We start from the raw sequence: 20,560 nt of genomic DNA, 5'->3' as shown, positions 1-20,560 counted from the left end.
AAAAAATAAAAAATAGTGTTAATTTACAATTTACTAATTTAACAAAATATTGAGTATATTTGCGGCACGTTCCAGAGTGGAAGATACATTCAGTATCGGCCTGGAATAAGAAATGAAAGATTGCTTGAAACTTGGCCGTTTTTAGTGACCAGATCTGCCAGGTACTTCAACACCTTCCTGCTCACCATCTCCTTTTCCTACCCACTACCTTCAACCTCACAACATACCCCAATTGGGGATGCCATAGTCTCACTGGCTCCTGATTGTTTGGGATTCTTGTGCAGTTTCACATTTAAAAAAAAAATTAGCTATCGAAAGATAAAATCTTTATACGCCTATTTATTATTTTTAGTGGTATGGCAAATATGCGTTGATAAATAAATATGCTGTATCAAAGATTTGTCTATTTTCTACGAAAATATAATACCCAAGAGAAAATAATAATAAATGAATACAATGTTACGTCACGACTCGCGATACGACAGGATCTTATTATTTGACGTGAGATCTAATTTCTTGACGGATTGATGATGAGCCCGCGGCGTAACGAAGGGTGACTGTTTCCGTGATACGCCATCATTTTTATCACGAACATACTTGTAATATGATGAGACATATCACGAAGTTAATCTTGAAACAAATTTGATACGCGGTGATGTTGATTCTGAACAATAATTTGATATAAGGCGTTGATTTGATGTGACTTATTAACGCAGCTTTAGTCAATTGAGTCAAGTGTTTGTTATTCATACATTTTTTTAAAATTATATTTATCGATACACGGAGAAAAATGACAATTAGTTATTATTGCTAATTTATTAACAATCTCTTCAAATTATTCATAATCTGATTAAAGACGGGACTGCAGGCCCTTACTGAATAAATTAACAAAGTTCCTAACAAAGTATCAGTCAAAGCGAACATTTTATGAAAACGGCGGAAAACGTGTTCATAAAAAATATTTAAATTGATATTGACATACCTGGTTGATCAACACATTCTGATTGATCGACTGATTCCATCATGATATGTATTAAGATCACGTGTTCTCGACATATTCTGAATGACTAATATTTTATCAGGAAATTAGCGTGCATCACATTTTTAACACGATCATTTTTCTTCGTGTACAAACTTGATACTGAGAGTGGACACATTCGATTGTAGAACTAGGTGCAATCAAATTACGTATGTTTTTGTACCCATTGCCAAGTATCTCGCCGTTTTACTAAGGAAGTTGCATTATTTCAGAATTATGCAACGTTCTGTAATAATAACTGTTGAAATTAAATTAACATACAAGCTGGATATATCTCTTGCATCCTCCAGGTAGGTAATTCAGTTTTTAATATAATGGTATTCGTAACAAAAATACTAGCAGTTTTTATTAAAGTGTAAAACCTTCCTGTTCTTTATTCATGTTGGTATTTGTCTATTAAAATAGTGGCTCCCATTCACGTAAAATTCGTTTTATTTTTAAAACGAGTTGTTATTTTAGTTTACGACACAATAGTATTTAATGAACTGTGGATAAAATAGAAACAATAATATTTTTTAACGAAAACTATTTCCAGCATTTATTTTCAAATCTGATTAATATGTATGTAATTTGGGTGTTTGTTTTAACACAGCAGCGCTCCTGTACTCGGTATTTCGAATACAAGCGCATTGTATCGCCGAACTTTTATTGTATTGAAGTTCACGTTTTCTCGTGCATTGCACTGAATATTTTTGGTTTATTAGTTTTGATTTATGAATTGCGTTCCAGTTGTGAATTTCACTGGGGAATTTAGTTCGCCCTTAATTGGGAAAATGAATGGTTTGTTTTATGGGATTTCAGTATTTAATAACCAAATGGGAGTACTGCAATATTCTCGAAAATTCTTAGGTTACCAAATTTTTTAAAATTAATATTAACATTTTGACTAAACTTCGGTATTTATGATTTTATGATCCTTTTTATATAGAAAAAAAGACATTCTCTAATTAGTCCTGGTGAGAAACAACAAACTAAGTATTCAGAATGAATGTTACTTTAACTAAGAGCTTTAGGTCTAGCAGATTCTTCAATAGTAACCAGCTGCTACAACAATTGAATTTGGGAGCCACCTCTGGGCTAGAGCCCTACAATACTTGATAAACCAACTTGATTCTTTGCAAAGGAGGGCGGTCCGTCTGATTGACAATCATTTATTTACAGACCGATTGCTATCTGTATGCATATACGCAGTGTGTCTGTTCTTCAGGTGTTTGAATGAAGCCTGCTCTAAAGAGCTAGCGGCATTGATCCCCGTTGCACTGGTGCACATGCGTGAAACTCAACGCACCCGTTCACTGTTGATTTTGGCTTCATGAGAACGGGCCGCTTTTTCGACTCATTTTTGTGTAGGACGGATCGTATTTGGAACGAGTAACCAGTATCTGTTTTTCTTCTAAATTAAAACTCAAAATAAATATTTGGTAACCTTAATATATGACTAGCCAGATGCTTTACAATCTTTTTTCTTTTCTTCATCTGGTAGATGTAAATATGGGTCAGCCTCTATGGTTGACTAGTTACGATCCTTGGCTACGGATCCGGAGGTCGCGAGTTCAATACTCAGCGTATTCTTGTAGTTTTTAATTGTTAATCAGTGTTATTTTACAATGTATTTCATAATAATAATATATAGAGAAATTTTGCGGTACATTTCAGAGTGATAGATAGTAAATTCGGAATAGCCCAGTTGAAATTATAACATTTATATCGGAATAGTCAGGCACTTCCCCACATTCCTCTTCACCACATTTCTTTACCCCACATTCCTCTTCCAGCATTCCTCTTCCCCAAATTCCTCTTCCTCACATTTCTTTTCCCCAAATCCCTCTTCCCCACATTCCTCTTCCTCACATTTCTCTTCCCCAAATTCCTCTTACTCACATTCCTCTTCCCCACATTCCTCTTCCTCACATTCCTCTTCTCCACATTCCCCTTCCTCACATTCCTCTTCCCTACATTCCTCTTCCCCGCATTCCTCTTCCCCGCATTCCTCTACCCCACATTCCTCTTCCCCGCATTCTTCTTCACCAAATTCGTCTTACCCACATTCCTCTTTTCCATATTCCTCTTCAAAAATAATGTATCCCCTACTGAATTTTGGCCATGTGTTTTGGCATATATCTGATGTACGATTATACTCTTCCCACTTTACAGTAGATAAAATATAACTTATATAAATCGGCAACTATACGTACAAAAGCGCAGTGGTAAATAGCCGGTTGTTGATTTTACAGTCTCTAAAGTTTGCGAACGAAACTTCACAAATTTGCTTAAGCCGCTCGGACGATTTACTTTCCTAATGCTGTGTCTGATACTTGCTTCTATTTGGATTTATTCGTATTAATTCTATGCTCTGGCAATATTTTCCGTAGTGTTACAGCGCAAAGCATTTGCACAAAATTTCTCTCGCTGCATTTCACGATGGTCAACCAATTAATTAGCTGTTTTCACGATATTAAATCTAACATAATAATATGTATTTTACATTTCTTCGTACAATTTTTTTTTTGAAAACACACAAGGGTCCTTATTGCTCCCTACCGTGTGAAGCAGTGATACTTTGGCATCCCCTAAAGGGTTATTTTATGAGGCAGAAGGTAGTGTGGTAGGGAAAAAGATGTTGAAGATTAGCGTTATTAATTACCTGACTATTCAGACAAGTTAAAAAACACGGCTAAAGCCAATTCAAGCAATATGTCCATTCTGAATGGTGGTCTTTAACCGAAAGCATCTGCAATCTCATTTAAATTGAATTTAACACAACCAGTAATCCGCACAATGCAAAAAAAATTTCCCAAGCAAAACTTTAGAGTGCGTTCACTAAGGATGATTCAGTTTTATTTAATACCCACCTATTTAATTACCTACTCCCTCCAGTTAAAGTCATTATTTGTATGCACATATGCGTAATTCTAATTTAGCAGTAAAGGTATTCACAAAATAACTATGTCTTCGTTAATTGCACGCACAATAAATTATAAACTCCGAGATGATAAGTATATTATATTTAAAGTACAACTGGTACGACTGTCCAAATGGAAGAGAGTAACTGATTCTAACAAATATTCCATAGTCTACGTTCATTTTTCTTTGTATTTTAAAACGATTCAAAATATATAGACAAATTACTCCGTATGATAAAGAACAACTTAATTAGTATTAAAAATATAGAAGCAAAGGTAATTAAATTAAATACAAGTATTAAAGATATAGAACTAAAGAGTAGCTTAGGAGATATATCACAAACGAAAATTTAAAAAAAGAAAATAATAAACCAAAAGCTACATGAAAAGTATTAAAAGAAAAATATAACATACAAACAGAAAAATAATATCAAACAACTGAATATTGACCCATAAAATATATGCTTATTCAAATACAGAAATAGCAGCAAAATATATAAATAACTTATTTGCAAATATGGGAAAATTTTTGCGAACTGTAAAACACTAACACAAACAAATAGACAAAATATCAATACACAAACGACACAACAAAGACTTACAAAAAAAACCACTACAGAAGAAGAAATTGCCAAAATAGTTAATACTTTGAAAAACAACGTAGCACCGGGAATAGATAAAATAACAATAGATTGCATTAAAACAATAAAACATGAAATATTAAAACCAATAACACACTTAACCAACGTTAGTATTACATAAAGCTGCTTTCCTAGTATTTTTTAACAAGTATTTGTGATCCCTATTTATGAATAAAGACCGAGACAAAATGAAAATAACTAACTATAGACCATCAACATTATTAAACTCACTATCAAAGATCTTTGAAAGAGTATTAAAAAACCAAATCGTAAAATAACTGAAAGATAACAAAGTAATCTCGGATAAACCGTATGAATTTAGAGAAAGAAGAGGCACAACAGAAGCATTAGCATATGTTAGATTATGTATATGTATAGCAACCTAGATCAAAGACATAACCGCACATCTATATTATTTAGATTTAGCTAAAGAATTTGATTCGATCTTCCACAAAATCCTCTTTAAAAAAATAGAAAAAAATTATATCAAAGGCAAGGGACTCCAACTGACGAAAAGTTATATTAGTAACAGAATAAAACTAGTCAGAGTTAATCACCATACCAGCAATATTTACCATTTACACAAGGTTTATGTAGGATGAAAATAGAAGGAGAATTAGTTAGGTATGCTGATAATGCCGTTTTACTATTCAAATCTAAAGATTGGACTAAGGTGTACAATATAGCGGAAGTAGGAATCTAAAAGTGAAAACGTGGTTAAACACAAATTTACTATTCGAAAAAAAATTCACAACGTACAGTATAAATACAAGAGGTTGGCAAAAAAATAAGAAAAACACCATAAGAACACATGAATTCGTAGACACCAACATCTGCGATTGCTCTACTCTAGAAATACTGACCAAATAAAATATCTAGGAATCGTAATAGACCCTAACCCTCAGATGGACACATCATATCAAACACATCACAAATAATTTTCTCAAAACAATACATATGTTCCTGAACAGAAGAAACATATTTAAACTAAAAAAATGAAAGCAATGTATTATGCACTTTGCCAATCCATTATAGAATACGGCATAATTGCTTGGGGAGGAGCAACAGACTCAGCTATTGGTTACGTACTAGACATACGCCAAATATATATAGAAATACTACCAAAGTACATTTTTGACCAATAAACAAAATTTCAACAAACACAAACTAAAAACAATAGACAAATTAAAGGAGCATAAATACAATACTAAAAATTCCGTCGATAAACACAAACTTCGAACAAAGAAACCACAAATACCAGGCAATAAAAGCATTCAACAATCTTGCAGATAATTCGTGATAAAAAGTGATATAAAGTCATTAGAAACGATGAAAAAAATTTAAAAATTTAACCTAACTAAACCTCACCTACTTAACCCAGTTAATAAAGTTTTTGTTTCATCACTTTCCATGATTTTATATAACTTTTTAAAGATGTGATGAATTATCATTGTGATGATTTATCCGGTCACCGAACGGAATCGCTAGAGAATCTACGTGTGTGAATTAACAATTACGGTATAAAAAAGGAAATGAATGACGGATTTATGGAAATGAGGGTCTGAAAAAGTGAGTTTTTAATATAATTTGGATACAGTGCATTTTCATTTACCTACATAATTTGTCGACGTTAGGAAAATAATTTTAAAAAAAATTCCTGTGTATAATAACATATAGTTTTTATTATATTACCCCAGACAATTTCATATATATTACTTATGCGAGTGGGTTATGCATATATTCAGATAACAAATCAATGATCAATCTCACGTGTTATATCTTAAATAGAACAGCTGACCGAGTTCGCAGAAATAATAATTATAAATGTATGTTTTCACAAACACTTTTCAAACTACACAAAAATTAATAACAAATTTAAATTCATTATATATTTGAGCACCAATGGAAAAAATGTAAACATTTTTGCTAAGTTTTTCATGAATAATCAATCACCCTCGAAGTTTCGTGGTATTTGCATGGAACACAGTGTAGATTTATTCAGGTACTATAAGATAAGAATTGAATCAAATTTAGATAAGAAAGATACCTACCTAGTTATGACATAATTTTAATTGTATGTTTTATTTATTTGTAAGTTACGTAACGTATCGTGTCCTATTTTCAAACAGGAGAAACAAAGTTATTGTATTTTTAAAAATAAAAGTAAATAATTATCTCGCAGCGAAGACAAGTTGCTAAGCGAGCTTAAATTTATGTTGATCTGAAGAACAAGCCTGGTAGTTTCAACTTTAAAACAAATTTCAATATTCCAGTAACTAGTTTATAGAAAAGCTTTAATATATTTTATCGTTTTTTTTTCAGGAGATTACTCGAAAAGCAGAAGGGTTCTTGTCACATTTTTCCGATTCACCGCAAAGCAAGTACCTACAGGAAGCTGAACCTCCTCCAAGGAAAGTGAAAGTGAAGTAAGTTAAAATGTTAAATATATTACGTAAAATGTATTCGGCGTCATTCAGACTGAAAAAAATCATAAAAGTTCCAGCATTTCGTGATCTTTTGTATGTATTTTCTTTAGGAGGATTTCGTTTTTTCTTGGATAATTCAACCATCTGGAGTCATAGCCATTCTTAGGATACTGCTGTGGATAAACCAATAAGTTGTGATTGTTCCGTATTTTTGGTTTAGCCGCGCTGAACCTGCGTAGTTTAGGTACTTCAGCGTTTTGTCTTTACGATATCTTATGGAGTACGCACGCGCTCTTTGCAATTTCTTTTCGTAAACTTAATTTTATCATTTAAAAATAGACGATAATCATTCAAAAAACCTCAGCAAAAGCTCATACTTGTAAATTTCTATTAATGCCAAAATTATAGACATTGAAAAATATGTGGCGAGATTTTTGGTGACATTGATATTTTGGATTTAGGGTGAAATAGTCTGTCGTTATTAAATTACGGAATAGTAATAATAAAAATAAAAAATCAGGAAATTTACAAAAACTTGTCAAAAAACCAATTCACTTAAATTAGTTGAAAACTTATTTATTTATGCTATTTTAAATAAGGCCATAGTTATCTAGGTCCTAAAACAATCCTAACAGATGCATTAAAAAAAGTTTTTTCAGAATAAAACAATCACATTCTTTCGCAATTTAAGTTTAAATTTGTTGATGTTTTCTTTGGTAATTTTTAAATATCTTCAGTGTTTCGTACATCAACGATTTTTGACAGTTTTTTTTTTCTGAAGGGGAGTCTTATTTCATTTTGTTCTACAGATTTTCAATTTTTCTTAGAAAATAAATTGACGGGCCAATAATTATTTTGTAAATTAAACATAAGTATTTACGTAAATGATTAAAGTTTAAATTACAAGGTATTTAACTACTTCAATATTTCATTGATTTTCGTATATCTATTTTTCTTCAATACAATATTGTATATATTGTACCACCATGCTAATTACTGTAGCAGCATTCTATTTTTAGCCGACTATGGATTAAAAAAATGACAATTATGCATGCAGAGCTATGAGAATTGTAGTGAAGAAAAATAGATAAACATAATTATGTATATATACATAGATACAAAAATAAAAATTGAAAAGTTAAGTATTTTGTCATTTAAACCAATTATTTACGTAAATTTAAATGAGTGTTTATATTTTTTTCATGTAAAATTAGGTCACTGTAGTTAATTATGCTATAAATGAAATGTGTACACTCACATACTAAATTTCGCGTGTTGAAATTAAATATATTTAAAACATTAGAAAAAAAACACTTTTTCTTTTATTAGTTTCGCTCTTGGCCACAATTAAAATTCAAAATTGCAACATTTTCCTTAAATACTAATTGGGAACCGAAAGAATTTCTTGGTGTTTACTTTCCCTGGGCCTTTGAGGATAGCGTCATTTTTCACCGCTATCTGCCCGTTTTGTATTATAATTTTCACACGAGTTGTATGTTATAAGCTGTATGCGTAATCTGTGACATGTTGAGATTGTGTAATTGTGTATGTCCCCGAATGATGTAAGTGCCAGTAAACACCACTGTTTGCCTGGGAATGTTATCAAATCGCTTGGCATTATTTAGAAAACGGATAAGGCGAAAAGGCGTTACTTCGTACAACACAACATATCGTCCATTAATTGTAAGCGGACGTGAAAAGGAGCGTGGATGACCACAAAAGCACAATCATAATCCTTGAATTACTTTTAATTAGTTGAACTCATTGCCAATATTTCTAATCATATAATTCTGACAAAATACTCATTTATTTTTGAAAAACCAGTAGACTTTAATCAGTTCCAATATTGAAGCCTGTCGCCCGTTGGAGAGAATTTATGAAAATATTGGTAAGGGGAAATTCTTAGTTTGTTGACCGATTTTATATAGAAGATTAATTAACGCATTATTAATTATACGTTGATTGACATATCTTTAACTATGGTTATCTTGGTAATATTAGAACTGATTAAAGTCTGCTGGTGTCTTTAATCAGTTCCAATATTAAAGATACCATCCTTGCAATGGTGTCTTTAATATTGGTTTTCATTATATTAAAGACACCGTCAGATATGAGTTATAAGTAATTAAGGAAAATGTTCCAATTTTGAACATTTTCCATAATTACTTATGTTCAAAATTGGAACATTTGGGGAGTTCAATGTTCCAATTTTAATATTGGTTTTCACTATATCAATAAAAATTTATTGATTTTCACCATATTTTTATTGATATAGCGGTGAAAATCAATGAAAATGAATTTTTTTGTTGTTTTTTGCACTTGTGAGACTACGGCTAAAAAGCATTTATTTGAAGTCACCGCATATAGGACCAAAACACACGTATCTGTTATCTGATATACAATATATAGATGGACAACCTACAGACGTAGTGTATGCGGATTTTGGCAAGTTTTTGATGAAGTTGATAGTGATATTTACTACGCAAAATTAACTATTTAAATGTTCACACTTGGCTTCCACCAACAAACACTTATCTTCTTCGCCTCCTATTTGAAACACAGAAGCCAATATGTGTTAATAAGTTAATACGAATCTAAAGAAATCCCAGGGTTGTCAGGTATTCTCCATGGATCAAACCAAGGTCTTCTGTTATCCTTCATACATATAGATGACATCCAGGTCTGTGTAAAATATGTCAGATGTTTTCTATTTGTGGTTGACCTCAAACTTCTAATTGTAATATTCTCTTTCGAAGACTGCTTACAAATGCAATCGGACCATTATACGGTAGCAGAATAGTTAGAAAAAAACAAGTTACAGAAGCCCATAGTTTTGGAGTACAGCATTAAAGGCAAACGTTATTCCGAGTCAATAGCGTTAAAGAACTCGGCATCGTTTTTGATCCCAAACTAATAGGCGTATGGCCTATATGGCCTGAAAAGTACAACCGTAGTAGTCGCCATGACTTGTTCGAGATACCACATGGCAGAAAATATTTTCTAGCAGAGCATAGTAAGACACGAGGAATGTTGCTTTCGAATGAAATCTCTTAAACATTTGATGTATTTAATTCTTCTTTATTTTTAGCCTTAAGACTTTTTATATAGTTATCTTCCCAAATTTTAAAAGTGCCGGAATTAGAATACTATACTGTTATTGGATAAATAACCTCTCATTCAATAAATAAACGAAAAAACTTTCAATGTTTTACCAGCAATCTCCATGATACCAATCCGCCTTCCCCATTAAGCCTAAGCAAGAAACAGTAATTGTCAAATTTATCAAGGATTTATTTTGCAAATTGTTTTTGTAATATATATTTAGGTTGTATTGTTTTCCATAATTCATTACGGCGATAGTCTCTACGAGTATTCTCCACCTGGTTGGTGGGATAAGCTAGATTGATGGTGCACCATGAAGAAATTTAATTTTTTCACAATGTTTTACCAAGCCTACGTTTGGTATACATAGTATAATTATTGCTATCATTTACTTTTAAACACAGGTACGGGTCTACTATCTTTACAAGTAATTCCATGATAAAACTGAAATGGAGAAAGAAATGAAAAAATATACTGCGTAGGTGTTTAAAATTTTAATACTGTGATGTTTTGAACATCCACATAAATAAACGATAAATAATAAACGAACGTGCTCTAAAATTTTTTTGTTTGGGCTAACAGATGGGATTTGTTGACAGACGGGCTAGAAGTGCCATGTTCCCACGGGAAAGGAGCAGAGATCGATGAAACAGTCGAGTCTTGAATTCGGATACGTTGACAGCCCCGGGAGATGAATACAAACCAGAAGTGATGTGTGAGATTACAATTAATAATAATGAATTCAGATGATGTTAGAAAGCTTTGTTGGTTTCTGAATTAAAGTGAAATATTGTTGAACCGGTTTTTGTGTGAAGTGAAAGTGGTTGGACTCAGTGAGAAACAATTAATAATAATGACAATAATAATAATTGGATAATTTGTAGAGCGCCGTTTTGTAAAAACCCACCTCAGGGGCGCCAGGTGTTGTGCAATCGCGATTGTGTTATAAAGTTGTGTTGATTTAAATGTGTAGTTCAAACTAAATTACTTGTCTTAAAAACATGAAAATAATAATAATAATTTATTTATTTATTTATTTCACGCCTATTAAGGCTTTTACATACATATATATAAAAAATATTTACGAAATTATACATGAAAATAGTGCAGGAAACGACTATTAAAACAATTGCAGAAAGATAAATATAAAGTCAAAATATCACTCAACTTGATTTGATCTACACAGAATGCAGGCACAACATATAAAAAATCCAAAATATTTTTTTCTATTTCAGTTGACAAAATTATTATATGTTAGTCAAATCAAATTAAATACCTTTATTCAAATATTCCACTACTCGATGAAAAAAAAAACTTCAATAGGGTATGCTTATATATTGAAATTGATGTACTAAATATATCAACAACATCTGAGTATTTGTTTCCTAGCTGTTGAATCCGTCGCATAGGAGTATGATATTGGGACGTTGACATAGAATTGCTACAATAATATGGTAGGTACTGTCTTGAAACCGACCTGCTTGGAGTATGAAAAGAGATTACATATAATAAATAAATCAGGGGTATCAAACATTGAATTAATGATTTTATACAAACAGGTTAAATCGGAAATAATTCTGCGATCAGATAATTTTATTAAATTTAATGAACAAAGTAAGTTATCGTAATTTAGGTTTTCTCTAGGAATGCCCATTTTGAAATTTACATATCTTAAAAATTTATTTTGGATTCTTTCAATCGCATGTGAATGAACCTCATAATTTGGGGACCAAACCGTGGAATTGTATTCTACATGACTCCTTACTAGTGACATATATAATGTTTTTACAGTATTTACATTATTGAAATCACTAGATACCCTTAAAATAAATCCCAACATTTTCAAAGCTTTATTGGTTATTATTTCAATATGCTTGATAAAGTTAAGTTTCGTGTCAAACCAAATACCTAAGTCATTAATTTCCGAGACAGATACTAACGACATGTTTTTAATGGAATAATCAAAAAATATTGGATACTTTATTCGATGAAACCTCATAATTTGACATTTGCTTATGTTAAGTTGCAAGCGGTTATCACGACACCATATAATTAATCTTGACAAGTTATTTGACAATATATGGCAATCGTTAATGTTTCTGATTGCTTTGAATATTTTCAGGTCGTCTGCAAACATTAACACTTGAACATCATTGAAAATATACAATACATCATTGACAAATAATAAAAACAGGATTGGTCCTAAGTGTGATCCCTGGGGAACACCACTCGTAGCAGTGAATTTGTATGAAAATGTGCCATCAATTTTAACAGCCAGTAATCTGTCGGTCAAGTAACTATTAAACCACTTATATAGTGAACCACCTATACCGAATTTATGGAGTTTATTCAGCAATAACTCATGATTGACTTTATCGAACGCCTTGCTAAAATCGGTATAAATAGAGTCAACTTGACATTTACTAGACATGGAATCAGATATATAGTTTTGATAGGTTAACAAGTTAGTAAGGGTAGATTTTCCAGTAGAGAAACCATGTTGCTTAGGAGAAATGACGTGGTTTAATCGGAAAATAACTTTTTTAAGAAGAATTTTTTCAAAAACTTTAGGAATTGTTGATAAAAGGCACACCGGTCTGTAATTAATCACCTCGTGTTTATCGCCTTTTTTAAAAATAGGCGTAAGAAAGCTGAATTTCCATTTAGTAGGAAAACATCCTGTTCGTAAAGACTGATTAAACAGCAAATATAAAGGATACGCCAGATTGGTAGCACAATTATTCAAAAATACAGGAGGTATTTTATCTGGTCCACCACTTTTGCTAAGATCTAGTAATTTTAGTTCAGTCAATATATCATTATATTCTATGTGGATAAAAGATAAATTAAGATTATGATCAGTAGTAAAATTTGATACTGTACTAGCAGAAACTGGTGTCTCACATTCATAAACGCTTTTAAAAAAATCAGCAAAAAGGTCAGCGATACTTTTAGTGTCTTTGGCCTTTTTACCTGCATATTCCAAGTTGGCGGGTATACCAAAGTTGTTATTTTTCATTGATTTTGCATAGTTCCAAAAATACTTTACATTATGATTTATTGAAGTTTCAACATTATTAATAAAAGAATTGTAGCACATTTTTGATAAGATTTTACAATCTTTTCTAACGTTTTTAAATTCAATATAATTTGATAAAGACCTGTCTTCTTTATATTTCTTATGTAAAACTTTTTTAAGGGCAGTTAATTGAACAAGTTCTTTGTTGAACCATCTCGGATATTTTGATTCTTTAAAATGAATGAGTGGGATGAGATCTGTAATAATTTTATCCAGCAAGTAATAAAAAGATTCAATATTTTGATTAATATCGCCTTCCTTAAGAAATGACCAATCTTCCTTGTGGAGACGATCATTTATGTCCCGATAATTCGCATTTTTAAAGTTATACGTAGGAATTGAATTATTTTGATTGCCTTCTTTAGTACAAGAGATAAGTATTGCTAGTGGGGGATGGTGGTTGTCTATCGGAAGAATAGACTCTAATGATTCATTTATATTAACGTTGCTTTCATTTGACAAAACTAGATCAAGAACACGATTATTAATATTACGTACATGGTTATATTGGGTTAAATTAAAAAGTAAAGACATATCTAGAATTACTCGTTCGCAGGCGGTTGCTGGTATTGAATTAAAATTACTGTCTAAAACGTTGAAATTGCAATTAGGTAAATTATAATCACCGCAAATAATTATTTGATGATTTGGATATTTTGTTTTTACTAACTCAACATCTTCACAGTGTTTTTTATAGATTGATATGTTGGCATTAGGAAGAATATAAACAGTTCCAATAATAGTTTTCTTGAAATCACCACTTAACAATACGAACAATTGTTCCACATCAGTATTTTTGATTTTGAGTGCTTTCGAAGTAATATTTTTGCGGACCGCTATCAGGACACCACCTCCTCTTGTATTGGAGCTGGTATTCTGACTCCGGTCTGCTCGGTGGACATGGTGCCTATGTAGTCCTAGCTCCGCTGAGAAGATTGATGATGTTAGCCATGTTTCAGTGAGTATGATGACATCATTTGAGAAAGATGGAGCATTTACTCTGAACTCCTTTAATTTTGTTCTGATGCCCCTGACGTTCTGGTAGTAGATGAGGCGTTTATATGGCTGGAGTTTTTTGGTTGAACATTGATAATTTTAGGTGAGTTGTTAATATATTTTATGGTTAAATTATTTTCTCCCTTATTTTTCCGGTTTTCTAACTCCTTCCATACATTTTGAATTTCTTGGCGCTGAACCCATGTTAAGTCTTTTTTGGTTTTAATACTGAAATTTTTGTAGTCTATAGCCTTTTTTTGAAGAACCAGTTTCACTTGATGTTGATCTGACAGTTCAATCTTGATCGGACGTATTTTATCCATTTCTTTTTTACCTAAACGGAACATTTTTATTTCAGAGGTATCAACATTTTCAACTTTGCTTAGAATACTCAAAACTTTGTTCTTATCCTCCCTCATGCAGTCAGTTTGAGTACCAGTTGAGCACTCAGGTACATTAAACATTATAATATTCTTAGAACGTAATTTTCTCTCCTCCATTTCTGCTAGTGTTTCGCAAATTCCAGGTAGGTCTTGGATGGTGTTAGGTAGAGGTTGGACCTGAGGTGGCTTCTGTTGTGAGATGTTTGTATAGGCCTTCAGCTCTCCTTCCAGGAAGCCCACTTTCGCACCAACAACACTAATATTCCCCAAAAGTTCCGAAAGTTTAGGAGTTAATTTAGCCATTTGCTCTTTGGTAAATTTATTCGATGGATCCATAATGGTACTGTTCATAGAGTTTATTATATTACTTGCCATCGTAATAAAATGGTAGGGATCACACGAATCCATAATTAGTAGATCGAAGCAGAAATATAAAATATGAAAAAGTTTAGCTGCCCTGATCACGTACTCGGGATAGTATGCGTAAATGTGAAGGTAACTTTACTTACACACACACTAGAAGCAAGTGCGAACTAACGAATCGACAGTTCGATTGACAGATTTATAATTATTTTGTTTTTGATATATCTTTTAACTGCGAGATTGGAATCACTTGGAATTCTATCACTACACTAAAACTCGATTTGCACTTGTAATTTAGTACTTCCTATACGCACAGGTATAAAATTAAGTATTCTTATTTATATTTTAAACTGGAGCAGAAACAAAACCGTGCACTGTTTACATGTAGTATTATTGTTGTTGATAATGATTTTGTTTTAAAAACAGAGTGACCGTATATAAAGGCAGCAAGTTTTTAATCGGGCTAGGTTATTGATTTGGCGAGATGGCATTCTATCCACGGAGACCGAAAACCAGAGAATCAAATAGATTATTAACTGTGGGTTCGAATCCTGACAGATTAGGGAGGTACAATTTTATTTACAGGAATACTTAATTACCCTTTTATAAGCGTAGGGAGGAGGTCGAAAATTAAAGTGATTTAGCTATATAGTGTAACCAGGTAAGCTTCACGCTGAGAATGAGAGGTGACTAACTGGGTGAGTTTTTTTAATATTATTTATTAAATTCCAGAGGACCCCTTTTAAAAGACGGATACAACCGAGGTACAGGAACTAAGTTTACGACACCTGCCGCCCAAATAATGTTATCATTAAAAGGGATGTGCTAGGCGAAATGTCAATCAGCCGTGAGCGAGAGACGAGCCAATGACCTTTTCATATATAGGCCGAGAGGCGCGGTGTACAGTCGGTCAAAGGGGAAGTTTTGCTAGCGTATGCCGTCCCGAATTGAAAGCGATCGGATGCAACCAGACGGAACAAAATGAAAACTTTTCTTCTGTTATTTGACTTTCTAATTTAATACTTTTCATCTATTGTTTGACTTTCTAAGTTACGAATAGGGATGCACAAAAACAAATCTAAAGTCAAAAGAGGGAGATGGTAATCTCCGAAATAAAACTACCAACCGAACAACTTTTCTCAACAGGTACTTTTCGAGAGGTAGGCAGCCTCTTTTAAAAAAAATGCAAAAATCAAACCAATTATCCGTTTATACCTACCTGAGAGGATAGGTATTCAGTAGAAGTTACCCATACCTAATACACGAGGATGCTAGTAACCTCATAAAATAATTACTAGAACCAAATATTAAAATACAGACATTCCTCATCCTAAATTTGGCATCTCGAGTAGACCTTACATATATCTCACATGATAATTGGCTGAATGGGTAGGCACACAACCTATCGCTAAAAAGCAGGCTAAATGTCGACAAGATTGTCGTGTGTTATCTATGTTATTGACCTAGAAAGGGATGTAAATCCCCGACGGCGTGGGAGTTACAATGTTTTCTAGAGGTGGCTCGTAACTTAGGACCTTACGTGTCACATTTTCGCGACTAGATTCGTGACAAGGGATGTCATGGCTTTCCCCTTCTACACTCAGTAAAGTAGGTTATCCTGGAGGTGTATGAGATTGGGGCAATTCTGAAATTGGTGATGAGACCTGGTTTTCTTTATTCTGGCGTGACGGTTGCCGATTTGGAACAAGGGGAGACCCGGCCGGTTGTGATATCCAGACACGCAGATATCGATCGCCTTGCTCAAATTATCATCCATCAGTTTTGTTTGGTAAGAGGAGGAGTCAATCTTAGCTTGAAAAAAATTCATTTCCTTTCCTCTCCTTCCCCTCCTAAAATATATACATGGATGGCGCCGACAACTAACACCATAAATTTATCGTATGTATATCACATATATAAAATCTAACACTTTATTATATTCACATTACCCTACGATAGGTAGAATCGAGTAGCTAGTGGGGGGGGGGGGGGGGAGTAGGCGACTTAGAAGATAAGGTTTATAAAATGGTTTTAAAACACAGCGGTAATGGATTCAACTCACTCTATCTCAAAAGAACCAAGGGATACCACACATACATAGATAACTAGGTTTCTAAACCGAGAAACAAAAAACCAACACAACGTTCGGTGAAGCCTTTTTATACTGAACCGTCACGTGAAATGAGTACGTTCAAGGTCGTACGTCACGTAGACAAACTAGGATGTACACTCTTGAAGGGGTGTGTAATAAAGAAAAGACGGCAGGGAGGACCTTCCCTCCCCGGATATATATATAACCAAAGCCTTATGGAAAAGTTACTTACGGGACTTAAGGAAAATTTATCGTAGAAAGAAGAGAAGGAAAAATTTGAAGTAGAAAGGGCAGATCATTACAATACTATTCGATAAATAGAAAAGATTTCACCGCAGATTGATTCCTATTATGTAACGATTATTTTCGAGTCGATTTTTTATAAGTATTCAAATATTACCCATCGAGATATGATTTTAGATTTTCACAGCCAAAAGTATTATGGTGATTTGTTTTTAGGGTATTATGCCGTATGGCGCTACCTCCTTCTTTAGCCAACGTTTCGGACAGCATTGCAGTGTCCATCATCAGGGCAGATGTGTAATCTATGATAACACATGCGCTTAAATGCTGTACGAAACATTGGTTAAAGAAGGACGTAGTGCAACACGGCATAATATCCCAAAAACAAATCACTATAATTACCGATGAAAGTTAATAGATTTCAATTATTTTACTTAAATGAGATTTTTTGTGAAAATGTCCAATATCTCAATTTATTTAAAAAAAAAAACAAATCCTTGTAATGAACGTAGGTCGGAGACTATGGAATAATAGTGAACGTATATCCTTTACGAATGTACGACGCAAACGGAGGTATAAAATGCCGGTACGCGTTTTCGTCTCCCATTCGTCTACCAGCTAACACAGACATTTCAATTATATATTATCATAACTTAAAATTAAAAATGGGCAGCATTTTTCCTAATTTTTGCATAAACCTTATCCTCTTATACACTCAATTTATCAGTAGGTACTGAAAAATTTTCTGGAAAATTACAATCTAAGCAATTAAATAAATATATATGCGTGGCATATTGCAACACAGACTGAAGTTCATACCACGAAATGCATATTAGGATCTCTGTTCGTGTATATTATATTGGAACTAAGGCTTTTCAAAATGACTCGTAAATTATATCAGATTCTGAAATGTTTCTCCTCCTCTGCATTAAATACCAATCAGTTTGGAAAGGATACTCGAAGGCAAATTGGCTCTGTCGAGTAAGCTGATCTCAGGAGCCAGATAATATATCCTTCAAATTCCTCCTTGTTACCCTCTCCAACTACCACTCAATGACACTCCTATAATAATGGCTTTGGAATTTCAAACTATAAATCCCGTGTACGAATAAGAATAATAATAAAAATTTATTGAATAAATTTAATTAGTTTTGTTTAAATATATCTATTTCAATTTCACTTTTCTTTCCAGGAAAGAATGAATTCAAATGTTATGAGCGGAAATTCACTTCCTGACATTGGAACGAGCTTAAAGTCTTCAGATAGATTCGTTGTCGATGACAATGTATTCTACCAAGTTGGCAATTCTGGTGGTAATCGCGTATAAGCACGCGAAAGCATCTCCGAAATGAAAAACGGATGACCTTACCGCAGTTAATATACTAAATAAATAATCGGTTCATCTGATCGGCATTTGGCGAGAGTCGAACCATTTTTTAGTAAGTTTTAAACGGCATTTTAAATTACACGTATGTAGTAGAATCGCTACATTTTTTAAATATATAAATACCGACCGGATTCGGAACAACCGATCCTTCCTGAAGGGAAAATATAATATTCGAATACCATGTTTTAAAATAATACATGAACATTTTGTTGAAGTATTTTGGTTTCTTATTTTATTAATTTCTACTGCAAAGTTTGTACAGGATGTAAGTACGAGTATAGAGCATAATAAAATAATAACTTCAAAGTTTTCACGGTCCTCCCCGCAGGGGTTTCCTCTTCTGTGGCAGCCTGTAGCTTTTTGTTGTTTTTAAATATTTTTGTATTTAGACTCTTTTTTACATTGTTTTAATTATCTTGACAAGTTGATATCACTCTAAATCGTGCTTTTATTTAAAACATATTCTTTTCTACCTACAACCTACTTGATTCTGTGCAAAGAAGGGCGGTCCGTTTGATTAAAAATCTAATGTTAACAGACCGATTGCCAACTCTAATGCACAGGCGCAATGTAGGTATGTTGAGTCTGTACTACGGGTATTTTAATGGAGGCTGCTCTAAGGATCCAGCAGCATTGATCTCCGGTGCAGCCGTTCACAGTTGATGTTGGCTTTATGAGAACGGGCTGCTTTTTTACATCGTTTTTTTGATCGAGCGTTCGCATCTGTTTTTCCTCATTCCTTTAATCCGGGCCTCTTCAAGACCCGCATTAATAAATCCGCTCCTACAGCTCCTGTCTTAACCCGCCTCACAACGCTGCCCAACCGGGTAACGATATAGCTCCCCTGCCCTTACACTGTATAGACAGTGGCACTCATGCGAGGTGTAACATATATTTTTTAGAACTCTTGCGTATTTTTTGTTTGATTTGGCAAAACATTATTTAGTATCTTAGCATTAAATTTAATGTTTCTGTGTTCAAAACTGAAAGTTTTAAAACTGATAAAAAAATATTTTGGCTTATTTACCCGGTGGAATATTTATGTTGGGCAGTGGAATATTCAGATATGGTTTTTGAAAATTTAAATACAATTTTTTTTCGATATAGCTTTTGCACATTGAAAAGTTGAAAGTTTAAAAGTTTTATAAGTTTTCGTCTGTCTGTGGTTCTAACCGGAACTTTCAGACTAAAGTAGGTAATTATTATCTAAAATGCCTTGTTCTTGTTGTTTTTTTTAAATATATTTGCACTTATTTATTGCATTAAAATGTCGCAACAATTCCAACTGCATTCAACCGTCTGGAGCCAGTTAGTGAGAATGGCATCCTCGTTTGTTGTGAGACTTCTTACTACGAGGAAGGTGAAGTAGATGAGGAAAAGAGGAAGGTGGGGAAGTACCTGACTATTCAGATTTAGTCACCAAATACGGCCAAAGTCATTTCAAGCAACGTTTCGATTCTGAATGGTAGTCTTGCACCAGAGCGATACTGAAAGTAAGACTTTTTTGGACTTTCACAAGTATATTTTATCAGAAAACCGTTCTTCTATTCTATGTTCATGATAGCCGGGCCATCTGTGTACCCTAACCTAACATTTATTCGGAAACTTTTAATTCGAACTATTAAAACGAACCATTTTCCCGAGCCACAAACCAAACAGAAAGGCTGAATAACGAAATTATACGATAACAGTCATGCTCAATTATGATTGAGCGTTTGCAAAAAAAACTACATAAAATCATTTTGCTTTTATGGTAAATTTTCACCAAAGATAAATATCTTTCTAATGTCTACGTATGGATAGAATGAGTAATGGTAATTTATTACAAATCTTCTCAAATTATTAGTAATCCGGTTATAAAACCGGATTGCATGCCATTTCCTTTAAGAAATATTACGAAAATTCC

At 33.1% G+C, this 20,560-nt stretch overlaps 1 protein-coding gene across 1 annotated transcript in view; it reads left to right on the top strand.

Moving 5' to 3' along the window:
• cmpy (crimpy) overlaps nucleotides 1-20,560 on the top strand; it is a 429,354-nt gene that overhangs the window by 103,255 nt on the left and 305,539 nt on the right. Inside the window, exon 2 of the mRNA XM_089639813.1 lies at nucleotides 6,906-7,009. The gene's annotated coding sequence lies outside the window, so the exon portion shown is untranslated. The remainder of the gene's footprint in view (nucleotides 1-6,905; nucleotides 7,010-20,560) is intronic.

Source organism: Hesperophylax consimilis, chromosome 14 (genome assembly GCF_061612785.1).
Source record: "Hesperophylax consimilis isolate HC1 chromosome 14, BYU_Hcon_1.0, whole genome shotgun sequence".
Taxonomy (NCBI): Eukaryota; Metazoa; Arthropoda; class Insecta; order Trichoptera; family Limnephilidae; genus Hesperophylax; species Hesperophylax consimilis.
The sequence above is the reverse complement of the archived record's forward strand: the minus strand, read 5'-3'. Positions and strand labels throughout refer to the sequence as shown.